At 28.0% G+C, this 16653-nt stretch overlaps 1 pseudogene across 1 annotated transcript in view; it reads left to right on the top strand.

Annotated features, from left to right (window-relative positions):
* Window positions 1-16653, top strand: part of LOC107455512 (CD109 antigen-like) — an 81515-nt pseudogene that overhangs the window by 48703 nt on the left and 16159 nt on the right. Inside the window, exons 4-13 of the transcript XR_015433409.1 lie at window positions 7930-8278; window positions 8898-9092; window positions 9176-9325; window positions 9717-9835; window positions 10539-10665; window positions 11373-11490; window positions 12472-12585; window positions 13937-13952; window positions 16200-16376; window positions 16460-16541. The product of XR_015433409.1 is annotated as a CD109 antigen-like (transcript). The remainder of the gene's footprint in view (window positions 1-7929; window positions 8279-8897; window positions 9093-9175; window positions 9326-9716; window positions 9836-10538; window positions 10666-11372; window positions 11491-12471; window positions 12586-13936; window positions 13953-16199; window positions 16377-16459; window positions 16542-16653) is intronic.

Raw genomic sequence — 16653 nt, 5'->3', positions numbered from 1 at the left:
TGTTTTATTTATGACCTATATTGTACGTTAATAGTCTATTTTATTTGATGTCGAAAATAAATTTTTTGTCATATTTTTTCGTTGTTTTATTTTATTACGCCCATTTTCATAATCAAACACTTACACTAAAGTGACTTTAGTCTATAAGGAAACTATTCAGTTTAAACCTCAAACTAAAAATGATTATGAAAATTGGCCTTATCATCAAAATTTAAGCATAGTATATAGGGGCGCACAAAATTATTCTTGCACGCAGGCGTTCGCCACCCCAGGAACGGCACTGTACATATGTATTCATAAAAAATTTATACTTACATTCAAAACTTAATACGCTTTGAGTAACTGAGTACCCGTACTAGACAGTTAAAGACAGGTCAGTGCAGTAATTGGTACCACAGCTGCATGTGCATTGAGCCCCTTCCTTCCCCTTCTTAAGGTAGCCGTCTAGGTAAATAAGGCCAATTTCGATGAAAATTCCGATTCTGAGATTATTTTATTTTAATTTAGAGTGAACTTTTCTGAATCCAGAACAGTTTCACTTTTGTTTCTACGTTGCTTAGATCCGGAGTTATTGTGATTTGAATAAAAGCAGTCGATCATAGTAACAAACCGGAAGTGGGATTTTGAAACCGAAACTAACTATTTTTCACGTTCTACGTTGTTTCTTTTAGCTTTTTTTTATAGAAATATTGCCAATTTTCAACTTTTAAATTTGTGCTACTTACACAGCCCCATACATCAGTTTTTTTTATTATATTTCTGCAAAATACATATGGCAATACAGCCTTTAGTTTGTTGTTTGGATTCTTTAGTTTGATGTTGTTTGTTTACTATCTTCTTTATTCTATTACGCTTTATAACTACTTTTCTTTAGTAAAAATACAATACTTTATTGGTACCTATATTATTTAATCTTTTTTATTTATTAAATATGGGAAAAGCTAGGAATTATTCGGAAAAAAACGAAAGTTTCATGGAAATCGTTTCTGTAAAGACGAAGTAAAAACAAACGCGTCTGTTGAAAATTCGGATTTGCTCAATATTTCTACTGCAAGTTCTTCCAAATTGGAAGAAAACATGAAATATTTTGAAGAAAAAAAGTCGAAAAATACATCGCAGTTGACAGGTAATAGAATTTTGGACATCGAGATTTTGATAAATGTGATAACAATGCTTTGTTGCCCTCAGTGTTTCGCTCCAAAATTGGACTTCAAAGAAGACTCAATGATGGGATTATGCTCAAATTTTACAATTAATTGCAAAAGCTGTGATTTCTCTGTGGGATTCTCTTCAACTAAAAAGATAAACAAGAACAATATTATCAATACACTAATGGTATTTGGCCTTCGACTGATTGAAAAATCTTTTTTCTTTTATTTTACGTTACGATTCTTGTCATCAGTTGAAATGTAAAATAATTTCTTTTATAATATTTTGCAATATTTTTTATTATAATGTATGAAATATAATTGACGAGCAACTCTAATCCAAAACATATTTTGTGATTTCTGCCCTCTTATGTATAGTATATATGTAGAGGACGTGTATTTTTTTTTTAAATTTATGTTTTCACTATATAATTTCATAACATACGTAAATACTGAAATATATGTTTAGTTTGTAGTTCAGAACATTCCAAAGGGTCTCAGCTAATTGTATTAAAAATATGAAAGAGATATATCTATTACTTTTTTCTCTAGACCATTAGTCGTTTCTTCAAAAAATATTTTGAATTGTCGATTTTTAACAAAATTCATAAACAACCACAACAAAACTAAACAGAAAAAATAAGAAGGAAAAAGGAAAGAAATTATGCTAAAAAGGTAAAAAGAAGGTTTTAGCTATAATCCTAGAGACTTTTTAGAACTTTACTGCTTTTATTACATTTATTTCAGTTGCTTGAAAACTTTAACTGTCGTTTCTGAGAAAGTAGTTTTTAGCTCATTTTACCCTACGACTTTTGTGATAATTCAAAATGTAAAAGAGATATCTTTAAAATATTAGACACAACTGTTCGCTATAATGTATAGAGTGTAATGAATTAAAAACTTTGTTCCAGCTATTTTATTTTTCATTTTATGTCCACTTTAAGTGCTGGTAGATAGTAATTTTTTTAAACATTTTTATGTAATTTCAATGTATAAAACTATTTTATGTGTAATTATTTAAATAATTCTTAGTTTTTAGTTCATAACACTCTTAAAGGTATCAAGTACTTGCAATAAAAAAATAAAAGGGATATGTTAATAACTTTTTTGTGTAGAGCATTAGCCGTTTTCGTATTAAAATCCAAAATTTTTGCTAAAATATTGCCATTTTTCAAAAGTTTAAATAAATAATGATTGATTGTTATTGATTTCACTGTTTTTTATCTACAATACACCAAACACAACGTTTAAAATTAGAGTTTTTAATTTTTTTTAAAAATTCTGTGCCGAACGTAGACGGATACCTTAACCACATGAACAAAGATATTGTCTTTATTCTTATAAAGAGTAAGAGAAAATATAGCTTAGGGCATTTCTAGCTAGCCACTTTTAAAACACCCTCGATTTTTCAAGTTAACAGAAATATCCGGGGTTTTGTCCGCTGCTTCACAAGATTGGAGTTTCAGCACCATTCTCAGTGTTTTCATCATAGAAAAAAAATGGGTGAGAATTTCTCACCCTTTCTCAAAAACAGGGTGAGATTTCAGAAAGTTAAGTGAGATTTCTAAAAACTGAAAAAATACAAATAGACTTGGAAAAAAAATTTCTTTTGTTATAATACATTTTTAACGTCTTCTATTTTTTAAAGCATTGAATATTTTTGCTGCATCATCATAGAAGATTTTGCCTTTACTAGGTATTTGTCCATCTTACATTAGCGCATAAAAAAATTTGAACGTCTTACATGAAAAACCATACCTACAGTAAACACGTGGTTGCAGAGAAATGTGTTCTGAAAGGGGTTCCGTGGTTCGGAGGGGTTGTGTTCTGTTGTTCGAAAAGGTTCTGAACAATGCCTACTGGTAAATAGGGAAGCTGGATAACAGGGCAAGTATTGAAAATAATGAAGATCCAGGAAGAAAAGTGAAACGGATTTTATTCTAAATGACGTAATTCGAAGCTTTTTCCAAAATGCGAGAAATTCGCGAATTTTGAAATTGATTTATAGAATGCGCGAATTTCTCGCGGTAATCATTTTTTTAATGCGAGAAAAGAAAAAAATATGCGAGATTCTCGCGTACTCGCGCTGTAGTGAAAACACTTCTTTTTTGCGCCTTTTCTTAATGTCGGTAAGGGCTTGATCAAACAGAATTGCCACTTTTCCGTGAATAATCGGAATCCTCTATTTTCACCGTAATTTTATTGAAATAATTAATGAATCCAAAATTACAGCATTTATTACTTTGAACTCAGAAACCATCCACAAATTGTGTGAAATGATTGAAGTGTCGATTCGACCGAGTGTAACTCAATTTAATGTTTCAGAATTCTTAGGATTCTTGGAAAAAAATATTAAAAGCAAAATATGATATTTTATTTTCAGACAGAAACTTTTATAAAGGTGAATGGAGGATCACATATATGTTTACTATTTTCCATAGAGAATATCAAATTTTGTTGTGATGATTAATTGTTCTAAAGATATGAATTGGTCCCTGAACAATTTACTTTAGATTAAGAAAATTTTGACTCAAATATCCAATCATCATAGAATATTAACTGAAGGGTAGTTAACAAATTAAATGTTTTTTTTTTTTTTTTTTAATGTTTAAAATCCTTTGAAGTTAGTAAAAAACTTCATAGTAGAAAAATAGCTTTTACTAATTGAAAATATAAATTATTTTATAATTTGTGTTATTTAAACAGAATTTAACAATTTAAATAAGATATTTTGAATAATAAAATATCATATTTAATAGGTACTCTTATTTGTAATTTTTCCCCGATATTTTGAAAGTAAAAGAAAAGAAATCGGTTGCATCACCGGCATGATTATTTCATTTAAAATTTATTACTTCTTTGCTGTTGCTGTTGTTAATTTACGTCGCACTAGAGCTGCACAATGGGCTATTGGCGACGGTCTGGGAAACATCCCGGAGGATGATCCGAAAACATGCCATCTCAATTTTGATCCTCTGCGGAGGGGATGGCACCCCCGCTTCGGTAGCCCGACGACCTGCGCGCGAAGTCGAGCACTTTACGGTAGCACAGTTTACCGAGGACCAATACCGCACACCCTCGGTCCCTACGCAGACTGATCCAAGTGGTCACCCACCCGCACACTGACCGTAGCCAGTGATGCTTGACTTCGGTGATCTGCTGGGAACCGTGTCTTATCGACCAGTCCACTGCGGGACCATCTTAATTTGAAAACATGGTCCCGCAGTGGACTGATCGATAAGACACGGTTCCCAGCAGATCACCGAAGTCAAGCATCACTGGCTACGGTCAGTGTGCGGGTGGGTGACCACTTGGATCAGTCTGCGTAGGGGTCGAGGGTGTGCGGTATTGGTCCTCGTTAAACTGTTCTACCGTAAAGTGCTCGACTTCGCGGGCAGGTCGTCGGGCTACTGAAGCGGGGGTGCCATCCCCTCTGCGGAGGATCAAAATTGAGATGGCATGTCTTCGGATCATCCTCAGAGATGTTTCCCAGACCGTCGCCAATAGCCCATTGTGCAGCTCTAGTGCGACGTAAAAGAACAAATCAATCCTGATTGCCTGGGGAAAAAAGTGTTTCCGTTAAAAGTCAACTCAACTCTCTTTTTGAAAAACTGAATTTACATATTATATATTTATTTTTATTATGATGCTTAAGTAATAACTAATGCGCTAATTTTTAATCCAATTTTCATTAGTTTGTTTTTTATATATCTTGAAATTTTTTTTGTCTTTTAAATTTTTTATATAACGACGAAAAAAGATTAAATTTTTATATAGTTTTTTTTTTAAATTTATTATTTTAAAAGTAAAATGATTGTCAGTAAACTATATCACACTAAGTGTTTAAAATTTGACAAAAAAATCTATCAAATCGTTAAAAATGATAAGGTCTTATCTAAAATTATAAAAAATTTTAATGCTCAAACTATTAATAAGTTTGATTTTAAAGATGAGTTGAATATAAAAGCGCGTTCAAGAGTGTACAATGATTTTATTTTATATAATTTTTCGAAATATTACTGTAACGAAATAATTAGAAATGAAGATTCTTTTCAACTAATTAAAGAAAATTTTCGAAAAGATTTTTTTTTTGATTTTCTTGTAACGAAATTTTTATTTTTAAATGAATCATTATCTGTTATGTATAGAGATGAACGGTTTTTAAAGGATTTTCCTTTATGGAAATCCAAATTATCCGCGTGTGCACATGCTGTTAAACACGGTTCTGTAGGAGGAGTAGTGACAGAATTGAATTATTTTAAGCTTAATCTTGAGGCCCTAATAAATATTCACATAGAATATAAAACATTCACCGCGCGCAAATATACCACTATTGTTGGCCCTAATAATTTTGAGCTAATAGCTCACAAAGACCGTAAAAAAATTAAAATTGCGTCCTTCTACGACATAGATGAATAAAAATAATTTAAAGACATAACTATACTTTTACTTTTATTTTTGCTATAATATTAACTATACTATATTAACTATACTATAATATTACTATAATATTACTTTTATTTTTGCTATAACTTAAAAAAAATAATATTCAAAAGTAGATGTATATTATAATATCATACTTAACTTTCACCTCTACAGTTTTTATATTTAAAATATAGCAGGAAAAAAATTTAAATTTTAAAGCTTAATGATAAAAATGTTAAACTTGTTAATTTAAAAAAAATTTTTGGTTTTGAGTCTGAAGGAGCTCCTCACTCCTTTAATAAAGATATTTTAGTTGACCAGAGAAGGCTGTGCCTGGATCGGGAAAAGTATCTCTCTCTGCTATTGGTAAATATATTTACTTAAATGTAATTGGTAGATTTTTTGTACCTGTGCCGGCACCAAAAATGAAAATTAAAATAATAAATTTTTTAATATTGGCTACTACATGGCTGTGGCACATCCAAAATAACTGAAAAGGGCCAACTTGAAATTTAACTTTTGCAAAAAGCAAGTCACTTATACAGATGAATAAATATCCCAGTAAAAATATTCCTAATATAATTATAAATGACATAAACAATCCGATATGCCAATAGTAATTTTGATAAGTTCAAGGTGTTTCAGTAGTAAATGCTGTATTGTTCCTGACTACTTAATGTTTCTTCATTTGCGGCAAAGACAAAAGCATTTTGTTTTGACATTTATGTGTTGAATGTTAACATGAAGAAACTATTTGATATATAATAAAAATTAGAGGGATCATACTGTCTTAGGAACTCTTATCCAGATTGTGAAACTGGTCCAGATTGATTACTTTTCCTATAAAAATATTCAAAAGTATGCAGAATTATTTGCATATTTTTTGTAGAATAAAACTTGAGTAACTTTGAAATTTACCACATAGATTTTATGTTTCTATTAAAAAAATTTTGTATTTTTTCTATCTTTTTAAAATTTTAAGTTTGCTTTTTTTAGGATATTCAGAAGCAGAGATTTATAATTGTAGTCTTTCACAATCATACAGATTATTTCTTCCAAATTTTAAGAGGATATATAAAATATTAAAACCAAAAATAATTTTAACAAGTAACATTTGTCCGAAATTTGTCTTTTAAATTTTGGAAAATATTTTAATATAACGATAACCGTGTGAAAAACGTGAAGATACAAAGTGAAAAAAAAGTAATGTAATAAGTAAAATAATGACAAAAATGGAAGTACATGGTGAGTTATAATTTAGCAAAATCTGGTGAATTTTTTAAAAATCGGAACAGCAGTTTTTTTTTACTGTTGAGGTTATATTAGGTTTTAATTTTCTTAAAAGAATTGTGGAACAAAAAACATGCTATGTTATTACAATTAGATAACAATGTTTTTAAATGTGTGAATGATTAGATTTATTGTTAGCTTAAACATTCAAATGTTAAGTGCTGTTTTACTTTATTTGAAAAATTTGTTAAATTCATACCTGCCAAGTCTCCTTTTTTTTTACTGAAGACTCCTGTATTTAACAACTATCTCCTGTTTACCTGTATGTTCTCAAATTTCTCCGTATTTGTTAAAGAAATTTGACATTGGTTCTTGAGATTATTTCAATTAGCAGTTTGTGCATAGCAGAATACTAAATTTGTGTTAAAATGTAATAATTTCATTAATAAAATAAGTGTTTTTGCACAATGACATTTTTTCCACTTTTTGTAAGAATTTCCGTTTTTTCAATTTTTATAAAATGTAAAATTCCCCTTTTTTTAAAAAAAACTTCTGTTTTTTCAAATTCTTGAAGAATATTTCAATTTTATATGCTATCTCCTATTTATGTAAATGCTATTTAAAATAAATTCACGAGATTTAAAATTACACATTGTGATTCATATTAATGGAATTAGAAATTGCATGCAATTTGAAACTACAAATCACGTCACATATTCACATTGTTTTAAGTTTTCCATTGAGATTTTATATTCACGCAAATTAAAAATCACATAGATTCAACCATGCAATATAAAAACCATGCATCATTTAAACAATGATTCATATTCAAGAGATTTGAAAATCACACATTGGGATTCATATTTACATAACTTAAAAATCACATTGTGATTTGTTTTTGCAGAATTTTAAAATAAATAATAAATCCTACATGGACAATTTTTATCAAAACGTTCATAATATTTTATTGATACATCTTTTTTTTCTTGCTCAAATTTCATGTATTTTTTCAACCATTTAGAAAATGTTTTGCACATAAAATTTTTAGATTTCTATTTTCAGCTTTTTTGGTTTTATACAAAACTCATCAATCTAAGATGATATTAATTATTTAATCTTTTTTTAGGGAGGTTCTGGAAGCAAGAGTGCCTTAACAGCATACGTTCTTCTTGCTTTCTTACTTTAATAATGGATACACTTATGATGAGCGCCAATGGGACTCTCTTCGAATTGCAGTGCCCAACAATGGTTTGCTTAGTGTGGATTTCTATCCCCCCATCAACACCAATGCATCTTCCTTAAGCATGAATGCTGAATTTAGAGGATTTGATTACAATCTTGATAATGTTGAAGCAGCAATGTCACCAAGTAACAGCTTCATTCAAGTGCTGTTGAGAACTGAAAACCCAACTGTTGATAAAGAAGTTGAGTTGGAAGTGAATGCTATGGAGCCTTTATCTCAACTTGAATATGAGGTAATTTTAATGGTTATCTAATTTTGTTTTGTTGACTCTTAAGTGTTTGTGCTGCAGTCTTGTGTGACAAATTAAAAGTTAAAGAACTTTTTAAAAAAATCCCGATTTCATATTTTTATTTAATAAGTATTATTAATAGTTACTAGAGTTTGCTTGGATGATTCACTTGTGAATGAGTCCTCCCTGTAAAACTGGCTGTGATGTATGTGTTCTTGTCCATAGATAGCATCACTGGAAACTAAGATTAAGTGCACCTCTTTGAATTAAATAGTTTGCTGGTATTGGCTAGTGGTATAAGAAAACAATTAGTTTATTACTGGAATTTGTTTAGTCTAATCTAGCATATCGAGAAAAAGGTTTAAAAATTAATCTCTGGAAATTCTATTATTCCCAGATCTGATTATTTAAGATTTTTTTTAGGTGGAGGCATGGTTTTACTAATTTGAAAAAATTTATTTATAAAACTATCAGAGTTAATGAAACTGAGTTGTGAGGGTTCTTTCTTTCTCACAGAAATTATTACAGTATTCCTAAGCATGTTCAAAGAAAATATTTAAAAAATTAGATTATCTTTTAAAAAAATGCTTTATTAATTTTGAAGTTAAATTTTTAAATATAGGTTTTAGGACGTGGAGACATTGTGTTGGCTGGTGCTATTGATGTTCCTAATGTTAAAACCTACAGATTCTACATACCTGTTACTCACAAAATGGCGCCCAAAGCAAGGATTGTTGTTTTTTATGTTAGACCTGAAAATAATGAAATTGTCGCTGATGCTGTGAATTTTGATGTATCTGGAACATTCAGAACTCCGGTAAGTTTATGCATTAATTTATGATTTAAAAAAATGTTTCATTTTGAGAATAGTTTATTAAATTTAATAAATTTTTTTCGTAGGTCAGTATCAATACTAATGCTAAAGAAACAAAGCCTGGTGCTCCAGTCAATGTGACTGGAGCAACTAAACCAAATGCCCTTGTTGGTCTCCTTGGAATTGACCAAAGTGTTTTATTACTTAAATCTGGCCATGACATTACTCAGAATGATGTAAGCATAAATTTCTTCATATTTGATATTAGTGTTATGAATTTTTTACTTTAATATTTTTGGTGCTCTAATTGTGTTTTAAAATATAAAACTTCAAATGCTGAAATATAGTATTTGACTAAATAAATTCTTATAATAAAAGCTTATTAGAATATATTAAGTGATATTTAAGTAAATTTTTTAAAAAAATAGCTCTATAATTTAAAACCTGTTCACAGAACATTTTTTTCTTTAAAAATTTAAAGGCCTATGGCAACTGTCCCATATTTGGTATGGTTTGTTTTGCCAAGATCTTAAATTTTGTGAATCTTTATATTTTTTGAGGTTTCTGTGCTTGATGTATCAATATGTTAAACACTAATATTTATTATAATTCAAAAAATTTTTTTAGGTCATTACTGAATTAGAAACCTATGATGGAGGAAAAAAGAGGTATCAATATGGTCCATATTATCGCAAAAAGAGATCTTTGTGGTGGATCTACAACTGCTCATGATGTATTTGATGTAAGTATTTTTTTTCTTACTTTTTCTCTATTTTTAATTTACTTTATCTAATTTTAAATTAAAATTTTAGTCTGTAGTATATTTGTACTATTTTTCAAAATTTATTATTACATCAGTTATTTTATTTCAAAACTTGAAATATTTTTTTATAGATGATTCAGTATAAAATTGCGCAGAATGTTACTTTATCATTGATTAATTCAAAGAGAAACTTGTTTTTGTTGTTGAGATGTAATCAACTTTAAGTTTGGAAAAATCTTAAACTGAAGCTTAAATGGTTAAGAATTTTATTAAGGTGTTAGGTAATGCACATATTTTTTAATTATTATCATGAATGCAGAAAAATTATTATCAAAAAGTGTACTGCACAAATAGAAATACTAAAAATGTAGATTTATATTTGGCTGAAAAACTATCCTCCATTTGAAATATTTTTTATGTTTTATAACCCAATAGTTTTTGTTAATAATTCTGTTATTTTTTTGTTTACTTTTAGCAATTAATGTAAATATTCTAAACTTTAAAATTTTTTTTTGTGTTTATTTAAAATATTTATTTTAAACTTTTTGTAATACATAGTTTATACCTTCATGTTTTGAGGAAATAACTTTCTGGTTTATAAAGAATTAATCTTAATTTTTTTACTCCTTTTTTCATTGTATAACTTAAAAACTTTTGAATTTCTGTTATGTACAGATCTTTTTTAGGAGCAATAGAAGATGAATTAAATGCTGTTGACACAATGCTTTATGATCATGGCAATGGAAAAGGATCTAAACCGAGAGTTCGAAAACATTTCCCTGAAACTTGGATATGGGATCTCTTGCCTGCTGGGTTAGTTTTATACTTAAATGTAATTTTTTAAACTATAAATTATTGAATGCATGTTCATTTCGTTTGTACCTATTTAAACTTAATTTCAAAAATTTGTTTTTAAATTTTAACATTTTTGTGTATAAACTTCATAAATCTATTAAATTGGTTTAGAATCATGTTTTCTGGTTTACAAAATTTGTTTTAAGAATGTTAAAATTTGAAGCAATTGTTATTTTTAGTATCACACTAGAACAGTGTTTTCCAAACTTTTGTCTTCTGTGTACCCCTTCTAAATTTTTCGTAACGCTGTGTGACACTAAAAAAAATGAATGTAATTTTTACAATTAAAAAATGCTCAAAAGTTAAAATTCACAACAAACCCCAAATTATTAACTGTTAACTCTGCAAAAAATAGCCAATAGAAAAATACGTTATCGTAAATTTTCATGGTTAGCTTTGTTTTTAGATAAAATTTTGTGAAATTTTCGTTTGTTGCAAGATATTTCACATAAGAATGCGTACCCCCGCTAAACTGTTCACGTACCCCTGGGGGTACGCGTACCACACTTTGGGAAACACTGCACTAGAACATCTGGTTACAATAATCTGTGATATGTACTTCCAAAATGTGCAGAAATAAATGCTATTTTTGGGAAGTGTTTCACTAAGGAGCACACTTTAGCTTTCAATATTTACTCTATTTGTCTTTTTTTTTTCTTTCTTAGAAATGATGGCAAATTATCACTTGTGAAGAATATCCCAGACACCATCACATCATGGGAAATCAGTGCTTTTGCTATGGATCCTGTTAATGGTTTAGGAATTGCACCAGATACTGCAAAGGTATATATTTTCAACTTAATACCACATTTTGTTAGATATTAATTTTTGTAGCCATTATACGGGATTTGAAAATAATTTTGGTACCTGGTTAGCTGTTTAGTTTGTTTTTAAAAGTTTTTCCTATTGTCTATTTTCTTAGCATATTTATTGAAATTTTAATTATAAATTTAGTTTTAAAAGACATACAAAATAAAGAGAAGTTTTGTAATTAAATGGAAGCCATAGTTTCTACTGATTATTTACTACTAACTGATTATTTATCTTTACTCAGAAAAAAACTTAAAAAACATCTGGAACTTGGAGAAAAATTCTGATTAAACAAACATAATTTGTTTTTTTTTAAAAATTGTTTTTAAGTAAATTGCAAATACTGATCAAATAAATTTTTTTTGGACTAGGCATTTTATTCTATTGTTATTAAATGAAATGAAATTATTTATAATCCCAAAAAACTTATTTCATTTAAAAAAAAAGGAAAAATTTATTACTTTTTTATTAACCAAAAAAAAATTTTTTTTTTCTATTACTAAAAAATATTTTTTCAGTGTAAACAACTCTATATGTTCTTTACCAATTGATGTAAAAAAATTTTTTTGATCTATGAATTTTATCCATTTATCTATATATTTTTTCGTTACAAAGTGGATAAATATATTAAGTGGTATACTTTTTTGTAATTTATAAAAAAAAAAAAAAAAAAGTTGTAAAACTATGTGATTTTAAAATTTTTAACTCTAAAACTATTTTTAAGCAAGATAAAAAAAGAAGATAAAATGTTTTTTTTATTTTCAATCATAAGAGTACATGATTGCAAAAAATTATAACTTTATCGTGATTAGTTTTTTCTACATATCAACATTATCATTTAAAAACTGATAAATTATTTATTTAATCCAAAACTAAATAAAAATTTAACCAAAGTAAGGCTATTATAAATTATGTTGAAAATATTAGGATATTGATATTTATTGATTCTTCTAGGTCACTGTGTTTAGACCATTTTTTGTCAAACTAAACCTGCCATACTCAGTTGTGAGAGGAGAATCATTGTATTTAGAAGCCATTGTTTTCAACTACAACAAAAAGCCTATGAAGGTAATTTAGAAAAATTTGTTATAATGCAACAGTGTCTCTAGTATTGAAGTTCTAATATGATTTTTATGTAATTTAAATAAAATTTGCATTAAAAATGTAATTACTACAGTATTTGTGCTAGAAATATATGTGCAGTTTATTTTTAAATTATCAGTATATATGCTTTTAGTGCAGTTATTTATCTTAGTTTATGTGTGATAATCTGTGTAAATAAATGTGGAGAAATTTGCTAAAGTAGATGTAGTTTACATTGTAAGTTTTAAATATCTGCTTGTATTGTGGCTTTATATTTCTCCTCATATTTGTACATTATGTGTGAATATAATACTGATATATATATAAGCAAACATATTTTGACAAACATATTAAAGGCCTTATATAAACTTAGACTTATTATAATTGCAAAAATGTTTTGAGTCAAAGCAGGGAATAAATTTTATTTTTCCAATCACAACATCCATTGAATACAGTCATGGTGTTAATGATCTGAAAAAAGTACAGAATCCATGCGCACATTGTTTTTATGCTATTAGTATATTTGTGCTTGTAGTGAAAATTAGTTAATTGGAACAACTTTTGATTGATCAAAATGATATTCAGTTAAGCACTAGAGTTTCTTAGATACATAATTGATCTTTCTCCCTCCTTTAAGTAATTTCCATTCTCTTAAAAATATGATAGTATAGTAACTTTAAAGAACATAATTTGATTGTTATATTTGCAATTCGTGTTTCAGAGAAATGTATTTTAATGTAGTACATAGGTTGTTGCAAGAAATTGAAAGAAAATTTTATAATTAGCAAATTTTAGTTATCCTCTAGCCATCAATTTCCTACTCTTTTTTTTGGAGTAAGTCATATAGAATTTAGCTTCAGTTATTAAATTTTATTACCCTCATTATATTAAAATATCAAGTATTGGGAGAATTGTTATATTTGCAATTCGTGTTTCAGAGAAATGTATTTTAATGTAGTACATAGGTTGTTGCAAGAAATTGAAAGAAAATTTTATAATTAGCAAATTTTAGTTATCCTCTAGCCATCAATTTCCTACTCTTTTTTTTGGAGTAAGTCATATAGAATTTAGCTTCAGTTATTAAATTTTATTACCCTCGTTCAACAGCCGACCGAATTTTCAGTTTACAACTACTAATGTTCAACTCTGTATCCTTGTAATTTTGAACTCAATATAGAAGACAATGAAACTCCTGGATCAAGTATTGGGAGAAATTTGCCTTTCGTGGAGGACTTTTTGATGGAACTAACACGCATTTGCGTTACAAAGAGAGGGAAATTGAAAAGGGTCAACTTGAAATTTTTTAACTTTTGCAAAAAGCAATTATCTTATACAGGTGAACAAGTGTCCCAGTAAAAATATCCCCAATATAATTATAAATGACTTAAACAATCCTATATGCAGGGATGAGATTCTTCCGCGGATTCACGGATTTCCGCTTTTTTTCAGATTTTTCCATTTTTCCCGCTGATTTCCGCTGAAATTTTTTTTTTTTTGCACAAGTTAAAATATTTTATGAGGAATTTTATTTTCCACAGAGCAAAATTACTGAAGTCTTTATTCATCCCTCTGAAGTTTCTCTAAAAATCATTTCCTTGGGATAAAACTGGTTGATCTTTATACAGGGATGAGATTCTTTTTGTCTCTCGAATTTCAGCCTTTTTATCAAAAACTCCGATTCTCTAAAAGTTTCGTTTTTTTTAAATAAATATCCCGCTTTTTTTAAAAATTCAGTCGTTGAAGTAAAATAATTATATTTATTTACGATTTTCAAAGATAAAAAGAAAATTCAAACTACGTCCTAGCTGCTAACCCTTCCGCATTTTTACTTATATTAGCTGTTTTCTCCGATTTCACGCACAGAAAATAAGATTTTCCGTATTTTTTATCCGTCGGCGGGATAGCTCGTATTTTCGTAATTCAGACGTCGCTGCTTCTTCTATTCTGGCATGAAAACAAAAAAAAAAAAAAAATAGAAAAAGAAATATAGGTGGATTTGCTGTGAAAATATTTATTTGCTCATTCAATATCTTGTTAATTTTTATTTATTATGTCTAAATAAAAGCAATACAAACAAGCCTTTTAGAAATTTCAAGTCCAGACTCTGCAAATAACTCGATTTTTATTCACGCGATTTTAATATCAATCATCGATTTTCGTATTTACCTGATTTAAAAGTTGCGCGTTGCGATTCTTATTTCCGCTATTTAAATATCGTACATTATGATTCTTATTTACGAGATTTAAAAATCCAATATCGTGTTTTGTATTTATGTATTTTTAAAATTGCGATTTTATTATCAAACATCGATTTTCGTATTTACCTGATTTAAAAGCTGAACGTTGCGATTCTTATTCAGGCGATTTAAATATTGTACATTGCGATTCTTATTTACGAGATTTAAAAAACCAATATCGCGATTTGTATTTACGAGCTTTTAAAACCCTATGTAGCTACGCGAGCTTAAAATCCAATGTCGTGATTCGTTTTTGCGGTTGTAATATCGCGCGATTTAAAAATTATGCATCGTGATCTTAAAAATACGCATCATGATTTGTATTTTGCGCATTTTTTAAATTCGATGTAGAGTTTCAAATTCACGTGATTTAAAAGCCTCATATCGGGATTTATTATCACATGGTTTACAAGTTTAAAAATCGCACTTTTTTTGTCAAATTTTTGTTTATATATATATATATATATATATATATATATATTTTTTTTTTTCTTTTTTCTTGGATTTCCTCTTTTTTACTTTCTGACTACTCTCATCCCTGTATATGCTTATAATTTTAATAAGTTCAAAGTGTTTCAGTAGTAAATACTGTATTGTTCCTGACTATTTAATGTTTCTTCATTTGTGGTGTTTTTTATTGTAACATCTTCAAAGACAAAAGCATTTTGTTTTGATTGAAACCAATATTACTTTTCCTATAACGATATTCAAAAATATGCAGAATTTTTAATGGGGGCATATTTTTTGTAGAATAAAACTTGAGAAACTTTTAATTTTAAATTAACCACATAGATTTTATCTTTTATGAAACATTTTTTGTTTTAATTTTTCTATCTTTTTCCAATTTTAAGTTTGCTTTTGAACATCGTAAAAAAAAGCAGAGATTTATAATACAGATTATTTTTTTACTGTTCAAAATTTAAGAGAATATATTTAATATTAAAACTAAAAGCATTTTTCAAGTAACATTTGTGTAAAATTGGTTTGTAATTAACTTTTTTAAATTTTGAATTAAATAGCAAGATATTTTAATATAATGATAACCAGTGGTTATATAATGTGAAGATATAATGTTAAAAGAAGAACTAACTATAGTAATCTTAGTGTAATGTATTTAAATTAAAACTTTTAATAAAATTTTCTGTATTCTGATTATTTTTAATATTCTGGATAAAAAGATTTTACATTTATTTGAGATGGTTTGATGGTTGGATTTATTGGGAACTTTATTATTGCTTTCCAAACTTAGTCTGGGGTAATTTAACAGTAGCTTGAATAGTTTGATTGTGTAACAAATTAAGTGGCATAAAATTTTAATTAATATAGTGATATTTATACATTATAATTATTTTTATGTTACAGGAGATTTGTTAGGTCCTACTGTTAATAATTTAGATAAACTGCTTAGAATGCCTCAAGGCTGTGGTGAGCAAAATATGCTGAATTTTGTATGAAACATTGTTATTACTAAATACTTAAAACGAGTTAACAGACTGACTCCTACAATACAGAAGAAATCTCTGAATTTTATGGAAAGTGGTATGTATTATACTAACTTTTAATTTCATTTTTAAAACACTGAAAAAATATAAGTTATCTTTATCCAAACATTACACTTACAGGTTACCAAAGAGAGTTGACATACAGAAGAAATGATGGTTCTTTCAGTGCTTTTGGAAATAATGACAAAAATGGAAGTACATGGTGAGTTATAATTTAGCAAAATCTTAATTTTTAAAAGAAATCTGAGTAATAATATACCCATGATTATTAAAAATTTACAGGGTGTTTATAAAGTCCCAGACCCATTTTGATG

This window comes from Parasteatoda tepidariorum, chromosome 4, assembly GCF_982258835.1.
Source record: "Parasteatoda tepidariorum strain Cologne lab strain chromosome 4, Ptep-v5.0, whole genome shotgun sequence".
Taxonomy (NCBI): Eukaryota; Metazoa; Arthropoda; class Arachnida; order Araneae; family Theridiidae; genus Parasteatoda; species Parasteatoda tepidariorum.
The sequence above is the reverse complement of the archived record's forward strand: the minus strand, read 5'-3'. Positions and strand labels throughout refer to the sequence as shown.